General features: G+C 48.3%; 1 protein-coding gene across 2 annotated transcripts in view; it reads right to left on the reverse strand.

Moving 5' to 3' along the window:
* The window catches only part of Syx5 (syntaxin 5), a 104,434-nt gene that overhangs the window by 51,582 nt on the left and 38,877 nt on the right, over window positions 1–13,975 (reverse strand). The window lies entirely within an intron of this gene.

Below are 13,975 nucleotides of genomic sequence, written 5' to 3' on the forward strand. Positions count from 1 at the left end.
AGAACCAAATCCCTGGCTAGCAAGCAAGCTGACTGGCTGGGAGCCCAAACCAGCCAGTCGTCGAGGTAGGCCAACACCCGAACACCTAGGAGACGCAAACGAGCCACCACAACCCGTGTAAGGCGTGTGAACACGCGAGGTGCCAGGTTCAACCCGAACGGGAGACAACGAAAGCGGTAACTCAGACGCCCCACTACAAAACCGAGCCAGTCCCTGAACCGCGGATGAATCGGGACATGCCAATAAGCGTCCCGGAGGTCCAGGGACACCATCCAAGCACCCGGCTCCAAGAGGAGCCGAACCTGAGACAGCGTAGTCATCCGAAAGGAGGGGCAATGAACCCAGGGGTTCAGACGGGACAAGTCCAGAATGAACCGCAGGTCCGCGCAGTCCCGTTTCGGAACCGGAAACAGACGGGAAACCCATCTGAGGGACGACGTCGTTTCGACGACGCCCAAGCGTACCCACTCCAAGACTACTCGACAGAGCGCAGGGGAAGAAGCCTGCCCCGCCAGCCCCGACCCCCCAAAGGGGGGAGGGGCCACCCAACGCCACCGCAGGCCGCGAGACACGACCCGAAAGGCCCACGAATCGTGGGACCAGGCGCGGGCGAACAGCGCAAGCCGCCCCCCCATCGCCCCGTCAAAGGGGCAAACCGTGAAAGGGCCGGCGACCCTTACGAGACCCAGAACCCCGCACAGCGCGAACACCGCGCCGACCAGACGAGGGAGGGTCCGCAGGAGGAGCCAACCCCAAACCTGACACCAGAGGCCTACCACGACGAGAGGAACCCCGAGCCCTGGCACGACCTTTCCGGGAAGACCCACCCCGGGACCCCCGGAAAACCAACAAGTCCGACATCGGACGACAAGCCGCCGACGCAGCCTGAATAAACTGCGCCACGGCCGACTCCCCAAACAGGAGAGGACAAAAAGGTGAAGAACGCCTAAGAGCCAGAGCCCAAGCAGATTCCACGGAGGAACCCAGCACCGCCTGCCGACACGCGAGACGGGAAGCATAGAACAGGGAAACCGCATCCCGCAAAATCGGCGTGAACAGCTTCAACAAGGCAGCCGACGAACGCGCAGCCGAGGACAAAGTGCCGGACCCCGGGACGGACCCAAGCGTCCCCACATCCTCCACGAGCCAATCTGAAGACAGCTCCAGGAGGGAAAAGAACCGCAAGGCCGAACACAAAAGGCCCCGAGCGCGCAAGTCCTCCGCCACGAGCGCCGCCGAAAGGGAGGGAACCTGCACATGGAGCTGAATAACGCCCACATCGCGGGGAAGGGCAGGGGCAAACAAGCACTCATTCAGGTACTCAAGTTCACCCCCCAGGAAAACCTGAAGCACCGTGGAAGCTTCCCGCCACTCCAGCGTGCGGGAACGACAGAAGGAATGCCAGGAATCCAGACCAAACAAGGGGCAGTCTGCTAGCCAGGATGACTCCGGAACCTCGTAACGGAGCCAGAAAGGGAACGAAGTCCCAAACCTGAACGTGGACGGATCCATTTCCGAGGCATAATCCGGGTCACGCAGGAGGTAAGCTGCAAAGGCCGCTCGCACCACACCAGGTTGGATGCGATAAGCCGAAAACCTCCGGAAGGACGGAACCGACGTACCCGGGGGAACACGGAACCGTACCCGGGGAGGGGCCGACACCAAATCCAACTCGTACGCAGAGGGGGGGAAAGAAAACCCCACTCCTTGTAACAATAAGCCCCGCTCAGTGGGAAGAAAAACCCAGGCGGGGTCCAGCGGGGCCCAAGGCCCCCAAGTCAGCCCCTCCCCAGCCTCGAGGTCCGTCACCACAGGACCCGAGGCCGAGTCCTCTCCCCAAGCCCCGACCCCACAAGACAAGGACGGAGCAGCCGGAAAAGCTGGAGGAAGGGGGGCCCACTGGTCAGACCCTGAAGCTTCGGCCGGGAGACAAGACTCGAATGCCTCTGCCGCCCCCCCGGAAGGGGCAACCCCCGAAGCTGCCCGAGTCTCGAGATCAAATAACCCCTGCTCCGACCCCGAAACCCTCAGACGCTTCGGGGCCAGAAGCAGGGGCGGGGGACCAGAACGAACAGAAGGGGAAGGACGAGGAGGTGCGGACTGAACCAGGATCGAAGCGACCCCCACCCCCAAGTCCGGGTCTCGAAAAGCAAAGCGGGGCAGCCCCGGGGCATCCGGGGAAGCAACCAACCGAGCGCGTTGCAACAGACGAAACCTAGACTGCAACGCACATGCCGCCTGTACCCGAATAGAATCATCAGAGGATTGGGTAAATTGAGTCACAAGCAAGCAGCAACACTCACAGGACTCAGGGTCGAAAGTATCACCGACCCAACAGGCAGCGTGGCAGAGGCAAAAACAATGAGGGTCACCCTGAGACAAGGGGACCGAGCAACCCTCAAACTCGCAAACAGCGAGTGGGGACTCCGGGGTCACATCCATCGGACCCACGCGCCCCCTAGGGGATTCCCAGGGTCCTGAGCGTTTACTTTAAGAGGACTCGCGCTCAGGTAGTCCCAGGCAGGGTGCTGCAAACCGGCGCCCAAAACTACCAAGCAAACTTCTAAAGCTGAACCCCAGGGACGTGTACACTCACGGGGACCTAGCAGGGGGCGCCACCGAGGAGAACAGTGGAAGGGCAAAAACAAACTGAATAAAATGACAGAACCCCCCACCAGGCAAAAACAAAAAGAAAAACAAAACCCCGCAAGAGGACAGCGAACCCCAAGGAACAGAGCCGGCCGCGATGTCGGGAAGTACAAGCTGAGCAGCACCCTGCGCCCCTACCAGTGCAAACTGCCTCTTACCTGCCGGTAACAAGGGAGAACAGAACACCCAAGAGCCCAACAGGCGGCCGAAAAACCGAAAGGTAAAACGGACCAGCAGAGGCAGACCCCGAGGAGCCTGTGGAAGGTGGCCCCAAGCCCCAAGGGCAGTACTTACAGGGCACCTAGGGAAGGCAGCCCTAGGCGCATGCAGCCCGAGTACTGAAGATAACTCCTGGCTCTCGCACCCACAAAACTAACACCACACTCAAAGCACAGTGCAGTAGCGACACCGGAGCCAGAGCACACGACCATCGCCTATAGCATCAGCCTCAAGAACTGAGGTGTGGGTAGCCGGCGCGGGGGGTCTGGGGCTCCCCCTTCCCCCTCCCGGGGAGGGGGGAGCTGCGCAGACAGCGGCGCGGCAGTGTGTGACGTCACACTAATTTGCTTGTTTTCGGTTGGGGAGTTCTATCCACTAGTTCGGTATTAGGTAGCAATTTTAACCAGAATAGGGGTTTGTTTTGGGGCGCTTACCTTTCTGGGTGCCTGTTCCGGTCGATGGCAGACATAGAATGCTTCCAACTACACGGGGGCTTCTATAGGCCATTGCTCCCCTTGCCTCTCTGAGGGGGCCCGGTTCTGGCCGTGGTCCCCGGTAGGCCTAAGAACTCCATACACATGACTGATGCCAAAGTCTGACATTAGCATATCAGCCTGGGATAGCTCCGGGGAGCCGACGGGGCTCCCCCCAGAAATGAAATTAATCATCAATTATTTCATTTTTTTTTTCTGAGAGGAGGAGGGATGTTATGAACCAGGTATTTACCTGATTCCTAACTTTTATTGTATGCATAATTATACATTCATCACACCTTTTTTACTATGTACTATAAATTTTCCATATTTCTGTTTCCAGTTTCATAAGTGCTATGTTATATTACAGTGGTACCTCGGAATGCGAGTAATTACCTAAGTGTAATTACCTAAGTGTAGTTACAGGATGAGAGCTACGCTCGTGGTGTCCCGTCTTCCCAGCACTCTTTGTCATATAACGCTTTGAAACTACTGACGGTCTTGGCCTCCACCACCTTCTCACTTAACTTGTTCCAACCGTCTACCACTCTATTTGCGAAGGTGAATTTTCTTATATTTCTTCGGCATCTGTGTTTAGCTAGTTTAAATCTATGGCCTCTTGTAAATATAAAATTGTGTATATATATATATATATATATATATATATATATATATATATATATATATATATATATATATATATATATATATATATATATATATATATATATATATATATATATATATATATATATATATATATATATATATATATATATATATATATATATATATATATATATATATATATATATATATATATATATATATATATATATATATATATATATATATATATATATATATATATATATATATATATATATATATATATATATATATATATATATATATATATATATATATATATATATATATATATATATATATATATATATATATATATATATATATATATATATATATATATATATATATATATATATATATATATATATATATATATATATATATATATATATATATATATATATATATATATATATATATATATATATATATATGCACAGACTAGCCTATAAACCACTAGCTGAAGTTTATAACTTTTTAGACACTCAACCCACCTGGGGACTTGAACACTGGCCAACAAGGTGGCAGTTGCACGCTGTATCCACTACACCATACTTCAAAGCCATATTAAAAATAATATACATGTATATTATATATTTTATATGTACTCACTAATTGTTAACGTAATATGCATTCATAATGGTTGCGGCTTTGGGGGGAGTTGAGCTTCGGTTCTTTGGTCCCGCCTCTCAGCTCTTAATCAACTGATGTACAGGCTCAACCAAAAAAGGTTTGTGTGTATTGACCTATTTGTGATCGCGGGGGTTGACCTTTGCTCTTTCGACCCGCCTCTCAACTGTCAATCAACTGTTTCTACTACTACTTTTTTTCCACACCACACACACACACACACCAGGAAGCAGCCCGTGACAGCTGACTAACTCCCAGGTACCTATTTACTGCTAGGTAACAGGGGCATTAGGGTGAAAGAAACTCTGCCCAGTGTTTCTCGTCGGCGCTCGGGATCGATCCTGGGGCCACAGGATCATGTGCCCAGCGTGCTGTCTGCTAGGCCACCGGCTCCCCCTGTGTCCCTGTATGCGAGTTTTTCGGAAGACGAGCAGGATTTACTTCAAAAATATGTCTTGGAAGGCGAGGGTTACCTCGGGACGCGAGTTTGTTGATACGTGTACAGGCCGCCTGGCGCGTGGTGGCATGGCGATCGCGCCTCAGTTTACCAGTGTCTCATGTCCAGTGACTATCCCACCTGAATTCTTCACAAGGATTTATAGTTTTTTATCGGTTTTTTGGCCATTTGAGCATAAAAGTTGCCATTATATATCTTGCCATGGGTCTCAAGAAAGCCATTGGTAAGGTTCAACCTAAGAAAATAGCTGTGAGTAGAGGCAGTAGAGGATGTCCCTTCTTGATTAAGAAAATGTGTGAAGTATGGGAAGAACTGCAAAGTTTTGTTGAAAAAACTCACCCAGATAAAGCTGTAGCAGGCCGTTGCATTGACCTTTTAAATGATAATGTGATGTCTTACTACAGACAAGTGTTAAAATGTAGGGAAAAACAAGTGTCATTAGACAAATTCTTAGTAAAACAAGCAAGTCCTAGTGGTATGCAGGCAAAATGTGCCAGTGTGTGCATACCAGTGAAGTCCTCACTGCCTGATGTGATAATGGAAGGGGACTCTCCTTCCAAACAGTAACTCCTCTCTTCCTCCCACCTCCTCACCATCTTCCATATGCCTACAGCAATCAACAGCAAGGTAAGTAATAACTTGAACATAGTTTTGTAGGTTTATTTAGATGAATTAGGTATAAAAATTTAGTTTGATGTGGGGTTTTTGGGGTAGTCAGGAACGGATTAATTCATTTCCCTTTATTTCTTATGGGGAAATTAGCTTCGGAATGCGAGTTTTCGGAATACGAGGCGTCTCCAGGAACCAATTAAACTCTTAAACTGAGGTATGCCTGTATATCATTCTAATTACGAGTGTTACAGTGATGCCACTGTATTATCTTGTTGTATTGAATGAGTTGGACAGTCGTGCAGGTGTGTACGAGTGGACCTGTAATAGATGGGGGCTGGACATGAACGGTAGTGTGGGCATCATTGTTACCAGCTGTGCATTGTCAGTCATTAACTTAAAGAGTTAATGTTTTTCTTATGAGAAGCATAATTACTCGAGATGTTGTTCCAGAGTGTCCTAGATATTGTATACTTGTGTTTAAAAGTGTTTGGGAGTGATTACCTCTATGTTCGAGAGCTGTCAAGACGTTGTTTGGGGTGGTTGGTATTAGTTGTTGGAGCAACTTGCATGTGCAAGACAGAGCCATCTTAGTCAGTTGCAGGTGGTGCTTCTGGAGATTGGACGTGTTATTAATTTAAGATAAGTAGGGCTGTTGTTTTGTTTATGCTTAGGTGTTGCATTGAGTTTGGTAATACTGTGCATGTTATTAAGTGCTAAGCCATTTTTCCTTTTAATGATACCTGGAATATTATTGATGTTTGATAGCCCAATGTGAATATGATTAACTGTGATGGGAACACGAGCGTTATTCAGATAAATACCGAGTAACAAGCAGCAATCATCGTGCTAAAAAGAAAAGGTAAAAATACATTTCCATTGAGCAGAAAATTGACATGATAAATGAGGAGCACAACAAAGTCACTATTGCATCCCAACCCGTTCTCGCACTTTCGTATAGTCAATATTGATTAATTAAATACATGCATACGTGATATACTAAACATACTAGTTTACCTTGAAAAGCTTCATAGAACACTGACCTTGCCTAACCTTCTTAGTATGTTAAGATAAGCATCTTACTGCTTCGTAATTACAATTATTACTTAACCTATTATAGGTATAGGTTAAGTAATAATCGAAATTACGAAGCAATTATCTTAACATACTAAGAAGGTTAGGTAAGGTCGGTGTTTTCTATGAAGCTTTTCAAGGTAAACTAGTATGTTTACATATGCATGTATGTATGTCACATATGCACGTATTTAATAAGTCAATATTGACTGTAAGAAAGTGCGAGAACGGGTTGTGCATCCTGCCTGCCACACTTGCATGAGGCAAAGGCAGCTCACACACCTAGCTAATTGCAACAGAGCAGAGCACGTTGCAATTATCTGATAAATATTCAGAGTTCCCACTGTAACCTATATAAATAAAAATGGAAATGTTCTTTCGTTCATAATCGCTAATCTCCAAAAGTTCTTCACCGATTGCTTTGAAATTTTCACACATCGTTCCATTCGCATTCAAGCGGGTTTTTATATACATACTATATACAGTGCTTCCTCAGACTAACGAACCCCACTCTATCGAATTCCCGGAAGAGCCGAACAAATTGAATTCGGTACCAAATGTTCAGTGGAACATACAAATGTTCGATTAAGTGAGGAATGTTCGTCCAAGCGGTCACCGAGGCCGAGCGTCGGAGCTGGCTGTCATCAACTATGATTCGCCAGAGTGTAAACAGTTATGTAGTGTTTTATTATCCCTACCCATTGTTTCTAGGGAGAAATGGTGATAAAAATGGTGATAAAATGGTGTCAGGGGGGCATTGGTGAGAGAGTTGTTGTCAGGAGGCAACACGTGCTCCCCCGCCCCCACCCTCCTTCCTCCACCTGACCACAGAGACCACTCACTCTCCTCTCGTCGTCAGATGCCAAGAGTCAATTTAATGATAATTATCGCATTATCTACACTGAAAATAGCCTTTTTATTAGAAAAATGTCATATTGGAGCAATAATAATGGTGAAAATTGTAATATATACAGTACATATTTTAAACAGTTTGAACACATTTCCTTTTCACAGAATTTTTAATACAATTGGGGTGTAGACAACAGCCGGCATTGTGTGGCCGGCCGGTCGCTCCCTGAGCCATTGGGGGGGTGGGAGGGTTTTTTTTTTTCCTGGATCCCTCCCTCCCTCCCTCTAACAGCCTACTTACTGTACTAATACCTATAAATTTTGAGGAGGCCAATAAAACAAGCACAGGTCGTGTGAACGTTAGGCCTTGGTGAGGTGGCTGGCATCATTTGTGGTGGTGTCAGGGGAGGCAGGCGGTGTCAGGGGAGGCAGGTGGTGTCAGGGGAGGCAGGCGGTGTCAGGGGAGGCAGGTGGTGTCAGGGGAGGCAGGTGGGGTCAGGGGAGGCAGGTGGTGTCAGGGGAGGCAGGCGGTGTCAGGGGTGGCAGGTGGGGTCAGGGGAGGCAGGTGGTGTCAGGGGAGGCACATGGGGTCAGGGGAGGCAGGTGGTGTCAGGGGAGGCAGGTGGGGTCAGGGTAGGCAGGTGGGGTCAGGGTAGGCAGGTGGGGTCAGGGTAGGCAGGTGGGGTCAGGGTAGGCAGGTGGGGTCAGGGTAGGCAGGTGGGGTCAGGGTAGGCAGGTGGGGTCAGGGGAGGCAGGTGGTGTCAGGGGAGGCAGGTGGGGTCAGGGGAGGCAGGGGGTGTCAGGGGAGGCAGGTGGTGGAAAGAGGCAGGTGGTGTCAGGGGAGGCAGGCGGGGTCAGGGGAGGCAGGCGGTGTCAGGGGAGGCAGGTGGTGGAAAGAGGCAGGTGGTGTCAGGGGAGGCAGGTGGGGTCAGGGGAGGCAGGCGGTGTCAGGGGAGGCAGGTGGTGTCAGGGGAGGCAGGCGGGGTCAGGGGAGGCAGGCGGTGTCAGGGGAGGCAGGCGGGGTCAGGGGAGGCAGGTGGGGTCAGGGGAGGCAGGTGGGGTCAGGGGAGGCAGGTGGGGTCAGGGGAGGCAGGCGGGGTCAGGGGAGGCAGGTGGGGTCAGGGGAGGCAGGTGGGGTCAGGGGAGGCAGGTGGTGGAAAGAGGCAGGTGGGGTCAGTGGTGGAAGGTGTTGTCAGGGGAGGTGGAAGTGGAGAGAGAAGGGTGGTGACCACGCATGGCTGCCAAACCTCTCATTCATACTCTATTATAAATCTCAATCTTAGCTGTAAAATATTTATGACAAAATATGTTAATTTTCGTGTATTAATATACATTATTAATCATTAACACGTTTTATTGTTTCCTGAAGAAAACAATAGCTGACTTGGCATTGTGGTGTGTATGGCCGGGTACCTGGGGGGTGGGGGGGGGGGGTCCTGGAGGTGTGAGAGGAGACCTGTCAACCCATCATTTTTTTTTGTCGGGCGAGTTGAGACGCTTCCAAGCCTGCTGCTTCAATAAACGGTGTAGGTGGTGTGGTATGGTTTGGGTGGTGTGGTGTGGTATGGTTTGGGTGGTGTGGTGTGGTTTGGGTGTGGGTGGGTTGGTGTGGGTGGTGTGGTTGGGTGTGGGGGGATGATGTGGGTGGTGTGGGTGTGGGGTGTGTGGGGTATGATGTGGGTGGTGGTGTGGGGTGTGTGGGTGGTGGTGTGGGGAGTGTGGGTGGTGGGGGCGAATGGTGTTAGTGGTGTTGGGGATGGTGTGGGGGTGTGGGGGATGGTGTGGGTGGTGTGGGGGATGGTGTGGGTGGTGTGGGGGATGGTGTGGGGGATGGTGTGGGTGGTGGTGTGGGGTGTGTGGGTGGTGGTGCAGGGTGTGTGGGTGGTGGTGTGGGGTGTGTGGGTGGTGGTGTGGGGAGTGTGGGTGGTGGGGGCGAATGGTGTTAGTGGTGTGGGGGATGGTGTGGGTGGTGTGGAGGATGGTGTGGGGGATGGTGTGGGTGGTGTGGAGGATGGTGTGGGGGATGGTGTGGGTGGTGTGGAGGATGGTGTGGGTGGTGTGGAGGATGGTGTGGGTGGTGTGGGGGATGGTGTGGGTGGTGTGGGGGATGGTGTGGGTGGTGTGGGGGATGGTGTGGGGGATGGTGTGGGTGGTGTGGGGGATGGTGTGGGTGGTGTGGGGGATGGTATGGGTGGTGTGGGGGATGGTATGGGTGGTGTGGGTGGTGTGGGGGATGGTGTGGGTGGTGTGAGGGATGGTGTGGGTGGTGTGGGGGATGGTGTGGGTGGTGTGGGGGATGGTGTGGGTGGTGTGGGGGATGGTGTGGGTGGTGTGGGGGGATGGTGTGGGTGTTGTGGGGGATGGTATGGGTGGTGTGGAGGATGGTGTGGGTGGTGTGGAGGATGGTGTGGGTGGTGTGGAGGATGGTGTGGGTGGTGTGGAGGATGGTGTGGGTGGTGTGGAGGATGGTGTGGGTGGTGTGGGGGATGGTGTGGGTGGTGTGGGGGATGGTGTGGGTGGTGTGGAGGATGGTGTGGGGGATGGTGTGGGTGGTGTGGAGGATGGTGTGGGTGGTGTGGAGGATGGTGTGGGTGGTGTGGAGGATGGTGTGGGTGGTGTGGAGGATGGTGTGGGTGGTGTGGAGGATGGTGTGGGTGGTGTGGAGGATGGTGTGGGTGGTGTGGAGGATGGTGTGGGTGGTGTGGAGGATGGTGTGGGTGGTGTGGAGGATGGTGTGGGTGGTGTGGAGGATGGTGTGGGTGGTGTGGAGGATGGTGTGGGTGGTGTGGAGGATGGTGTGAGTGGGGTGGGGGATGGTGATTCTCGCATCTCAGATTATTATTGACACCAAAAGAGCATGAAAGATATTATAATGAAGCACCACACAACAAAGAAACAAACTAATGTGTCCTGGCATATGTTTAAAAAAAAAAAATAAGAAGGTTGTTGGGGCCGGACGGATGGAACGAATTCCGCACTGGAACGAATCGGCTTCGCCCCATATAGTTCGTTCAAGTGAGGACACACTGTAGATGTCACGTCTGTGAAGGGAAAAAACATAATTGTTTGAAAAACTGTGTTTTTCATGTGTTTTTCTTGTGGGGGAAATTTTTGAAACCTCTTTACAGATTGCTTTGAAAATTTGACAACGTTGCATTCATATAGGCCGGTGTATTTATATACCTACTATATACATGCCTCACCTGTGACAGGAAAAAACATGCGTTTTTTTAAAAACAGTGCAATCTGTTGAACGTAAGAGCAACACACACACTATACTAAATATGTTACGATTCCATTTCAATGTTTCCGATTGTATTGATTAATTGAATTTTCATAAATTATGATTTATTTTCATTTTGATTTAATTATTTTGTGGGACAATGCATTGGAATTGAGCTGTGTTGTTTACCATACTGTTCATTTCGTAAGTATAAGTATAGATGCCACCAGTGACAGGTAAAAACATTCTTTTTTTTAAGAAACAGTGCCATCTGTTGCACGTAAGAGCAATTCACGCTATCTATCTATCTATACAGTGGTACCTCGGAATGCGATTGTCCCTGTATGCGAGATTTTCGGAAGGCGAGGTGTATTTACTCCAAAAATTTGTCTCGGAAGGCGATGGTTACTTCGGGAGTCGAGTTTGAACGCGAGTTTGTTGATACGCGTACAGCCGACCTAGCGCGTGGTCGTTCGGCGATCGTCGCCCCTCTGCCCCGCTGCCCCTCAGTTCACCATTGTCTCGCGCGCAGTGACTACCCCCACATCAATTCTTGTCGTGAATTTTCAGTGTTTTGTTGGATTTTTGGTGATTTGTCTATACAATTTGTTATTATATATCTCACCATGAGTCCCAAGAAAGCCAGTGGTAAGGATAAAGGCCAGAAAGCTCATGTGAGGATGACAATAGAGGAGAAACAAGAGATCATTCGAAAGCATGAGAACGGTACACGTGTTGTTGATCTTTGTAGGCAGTACAACAAAGCGACATCAACAATATGCACTATACTTAAGAAGAAAAATAAGATTATGAGTGCTAATGTGGCAAAAGGAGTAAGAACATTAACGACACAAAGACCACAAATACTTGAAGAAGTGGAAAAGTTGTTATTAATTTGGATACACGACAAGGAGTTGAGGGGTGATAGTGTTTCGGAGGCCATTATTTCTGAGAAAGCCAGGGTGTTGCACGAAGACCTTCTAAAGAAGACCCCTGCAACGAGTGATGCAGATAAGAAAGAGTTTAAGGCAAGCAGGGGCTGGTTTGAAAAATTTAGAAAGAGAAGTGGTATCCATAGTGTTACAAGGCATGGGGAGGCAGCCAGCTCAGACAAACCAGCCGCTGGACGATTTATTGACGAATTTAAAGAGTTTGCAGAGGCTGAGGGATACCTACCGCAACAAGTGTTTAATTGTGACGAAACAGGACTGTTTTGGAAAAGAATGCCTAAGAGGACATACATTACCAAGGAGGAAAAATCCTTGCCTGGACACAAGCCTATGAAAGATAGGTTTACGCTTGTGCTGTGTTCAAATGCGAGTGGCGATTTAAAAATTAAACCCTTGCTAGTGTATCATTCTGAAAATCCAAGGGTTTTCAAACAGTATAATGTGCAGAAAACCCGTTTGTCTGTGATGTGGAAGTCTAATAAAAAAGCATGGGTGACTAGGCTTATTTTTTCGGAGTGGGTGAATGAAGTGCTGTGCCCTGCCATAGAAAAATATCTGCAGGAGAAACAATTGCCACTCAGAGCCGTGCTTCTCCTTGACAATGCTCCTGCTCATCCTCCAGGCTTGGAAGATGATTTGATGCCTCAATACAATAAATTCCTCACAGTTAAATTCCTTCCTCCTAACACCACTCCTCTAATTCAGCCTATGGACCAGAAAATCATAGCGAATTTTAAGAAACTGTATGAAAGGGCACTTTTCCGGAAATATTTTGAAGTGACTGAAGCCACAAACCTCACCCTCAGAGAGTTCTGGAGAGAGCATTTTAACATTTTTAGTGCTTTAAAACTCGTTGACAAAGCCTGGCAAGAAGTGACTCAAAGAACCCTGATCTCTGGCTGGAGAAAATTGTGGCCTGAAGGTGTGAGAGAACTAGACTTTGAGGGGTTTGAGCCTATAAATGATGCGCCTATCGTTGAGGAAATTGTTAGTCTAGGCCAGAAAATGGGCTTGGAATTGGATGGTGATGATGTGGAGGAGTTGGTGGAAGAACACAACGAAGAACTGACCACCGAAGAACTCCTAGCCCTTCAACAGTAACAGCAAGCCAACACAGCAGCGAATGATTCTGCATTGGAGGAGGAGGTGGTGGCAACAGCACCAGCGAATGTCCCTTCTGCAGTAATGAAGAAGGTGTGTCAGATGTGGGAAGAGATTCAAACAACTATTGAACACACTCACCCAGACAAAACTGTAGTAGGCCGTTGTCTTAATCTTTTCAATGACAATGTGATGCCTTACTACAGAGAGAGCTTGCGAAGAAGGGAAAAGCAAGCTTTCATGGACAAATATTTGGTGAAGAAATCGAGCAGTGAACCTCAACCAGGACCTAGTGGCACTCAGGTTAAACGTCCCAGGGAGAGCACACCAGAAAGGTCCTCACTGCCTGATGTGATTATGGAAGGGGACTCCCCTTCCAAACACTAACTCCTCTCCTCCTCCCCCCTCCTCACCATCTTCCATACGCCTACAGCACTCGACAGTAAGGTAAGTAATAACTGGAACATACTTTTGTAGGTTTATTTAGATGAATTAGGTAAATTAGGTATAAAAATTTAGTTTGATGTGGGGTTTTTGGGGTAGTCAGGAACGGATTAATTCATTTCCCTTTATTTCTTATGGGGAAATTAACTTCGGAATGCGAGTTTTCGGAAGGCGAGGCGTCTCCAGGAACGGATTAAACTCTTATTCTGAGGTATGCCTGTATTTTCATTTTGATTTAATTATTTTGTGTGATTGTGTTGGAATTGAGCTGTTTTCTTTACCATACTGTTCATTTCGAGAGTACAGTATAGTTTATTTTTTTTTTTATTTTTTATTTTTTTTTTTTATTTGGTTTTTTAACTGATTTTCTTATACTTCAGTGATGGGAACAGCTGGGGCCAGATTCATGAAGCAATCACGCAAGTACTTACGAACATGTACATCGTTCCTCAATCTTTGATGGCTTTGGTTACATTTATTAAACAGTTTACAAGCATGAAAACTTGCCAATCAACTGTTGTTATTGTTATAAACAGCCTCCTGGTGCTTTGGAGCTCATTAACTGTTTAATAATTGTAAACAAAGCCGCCAAAGATTGAGAAAAGATGTACAGGTTCGTAAGTGTTTGCGTAACTTTTTTGTGAAT

Source organism: Procambarus clarkii, chromosome 62, assembly GCF_040958095.1.
Source record: "Procambarus clarkii isolate CNS0578487 chromosome 62, FALCON_Pclarkii_2.0, whole genome shotgun sequence".
Taxonomy (NCBI): domain Eukaryota; kingdom Metazoa; phylum Arthropoda; class Malacostraca; order Decapoda; family Cambaridae; genus Procambarus; species Procambarus clarkii.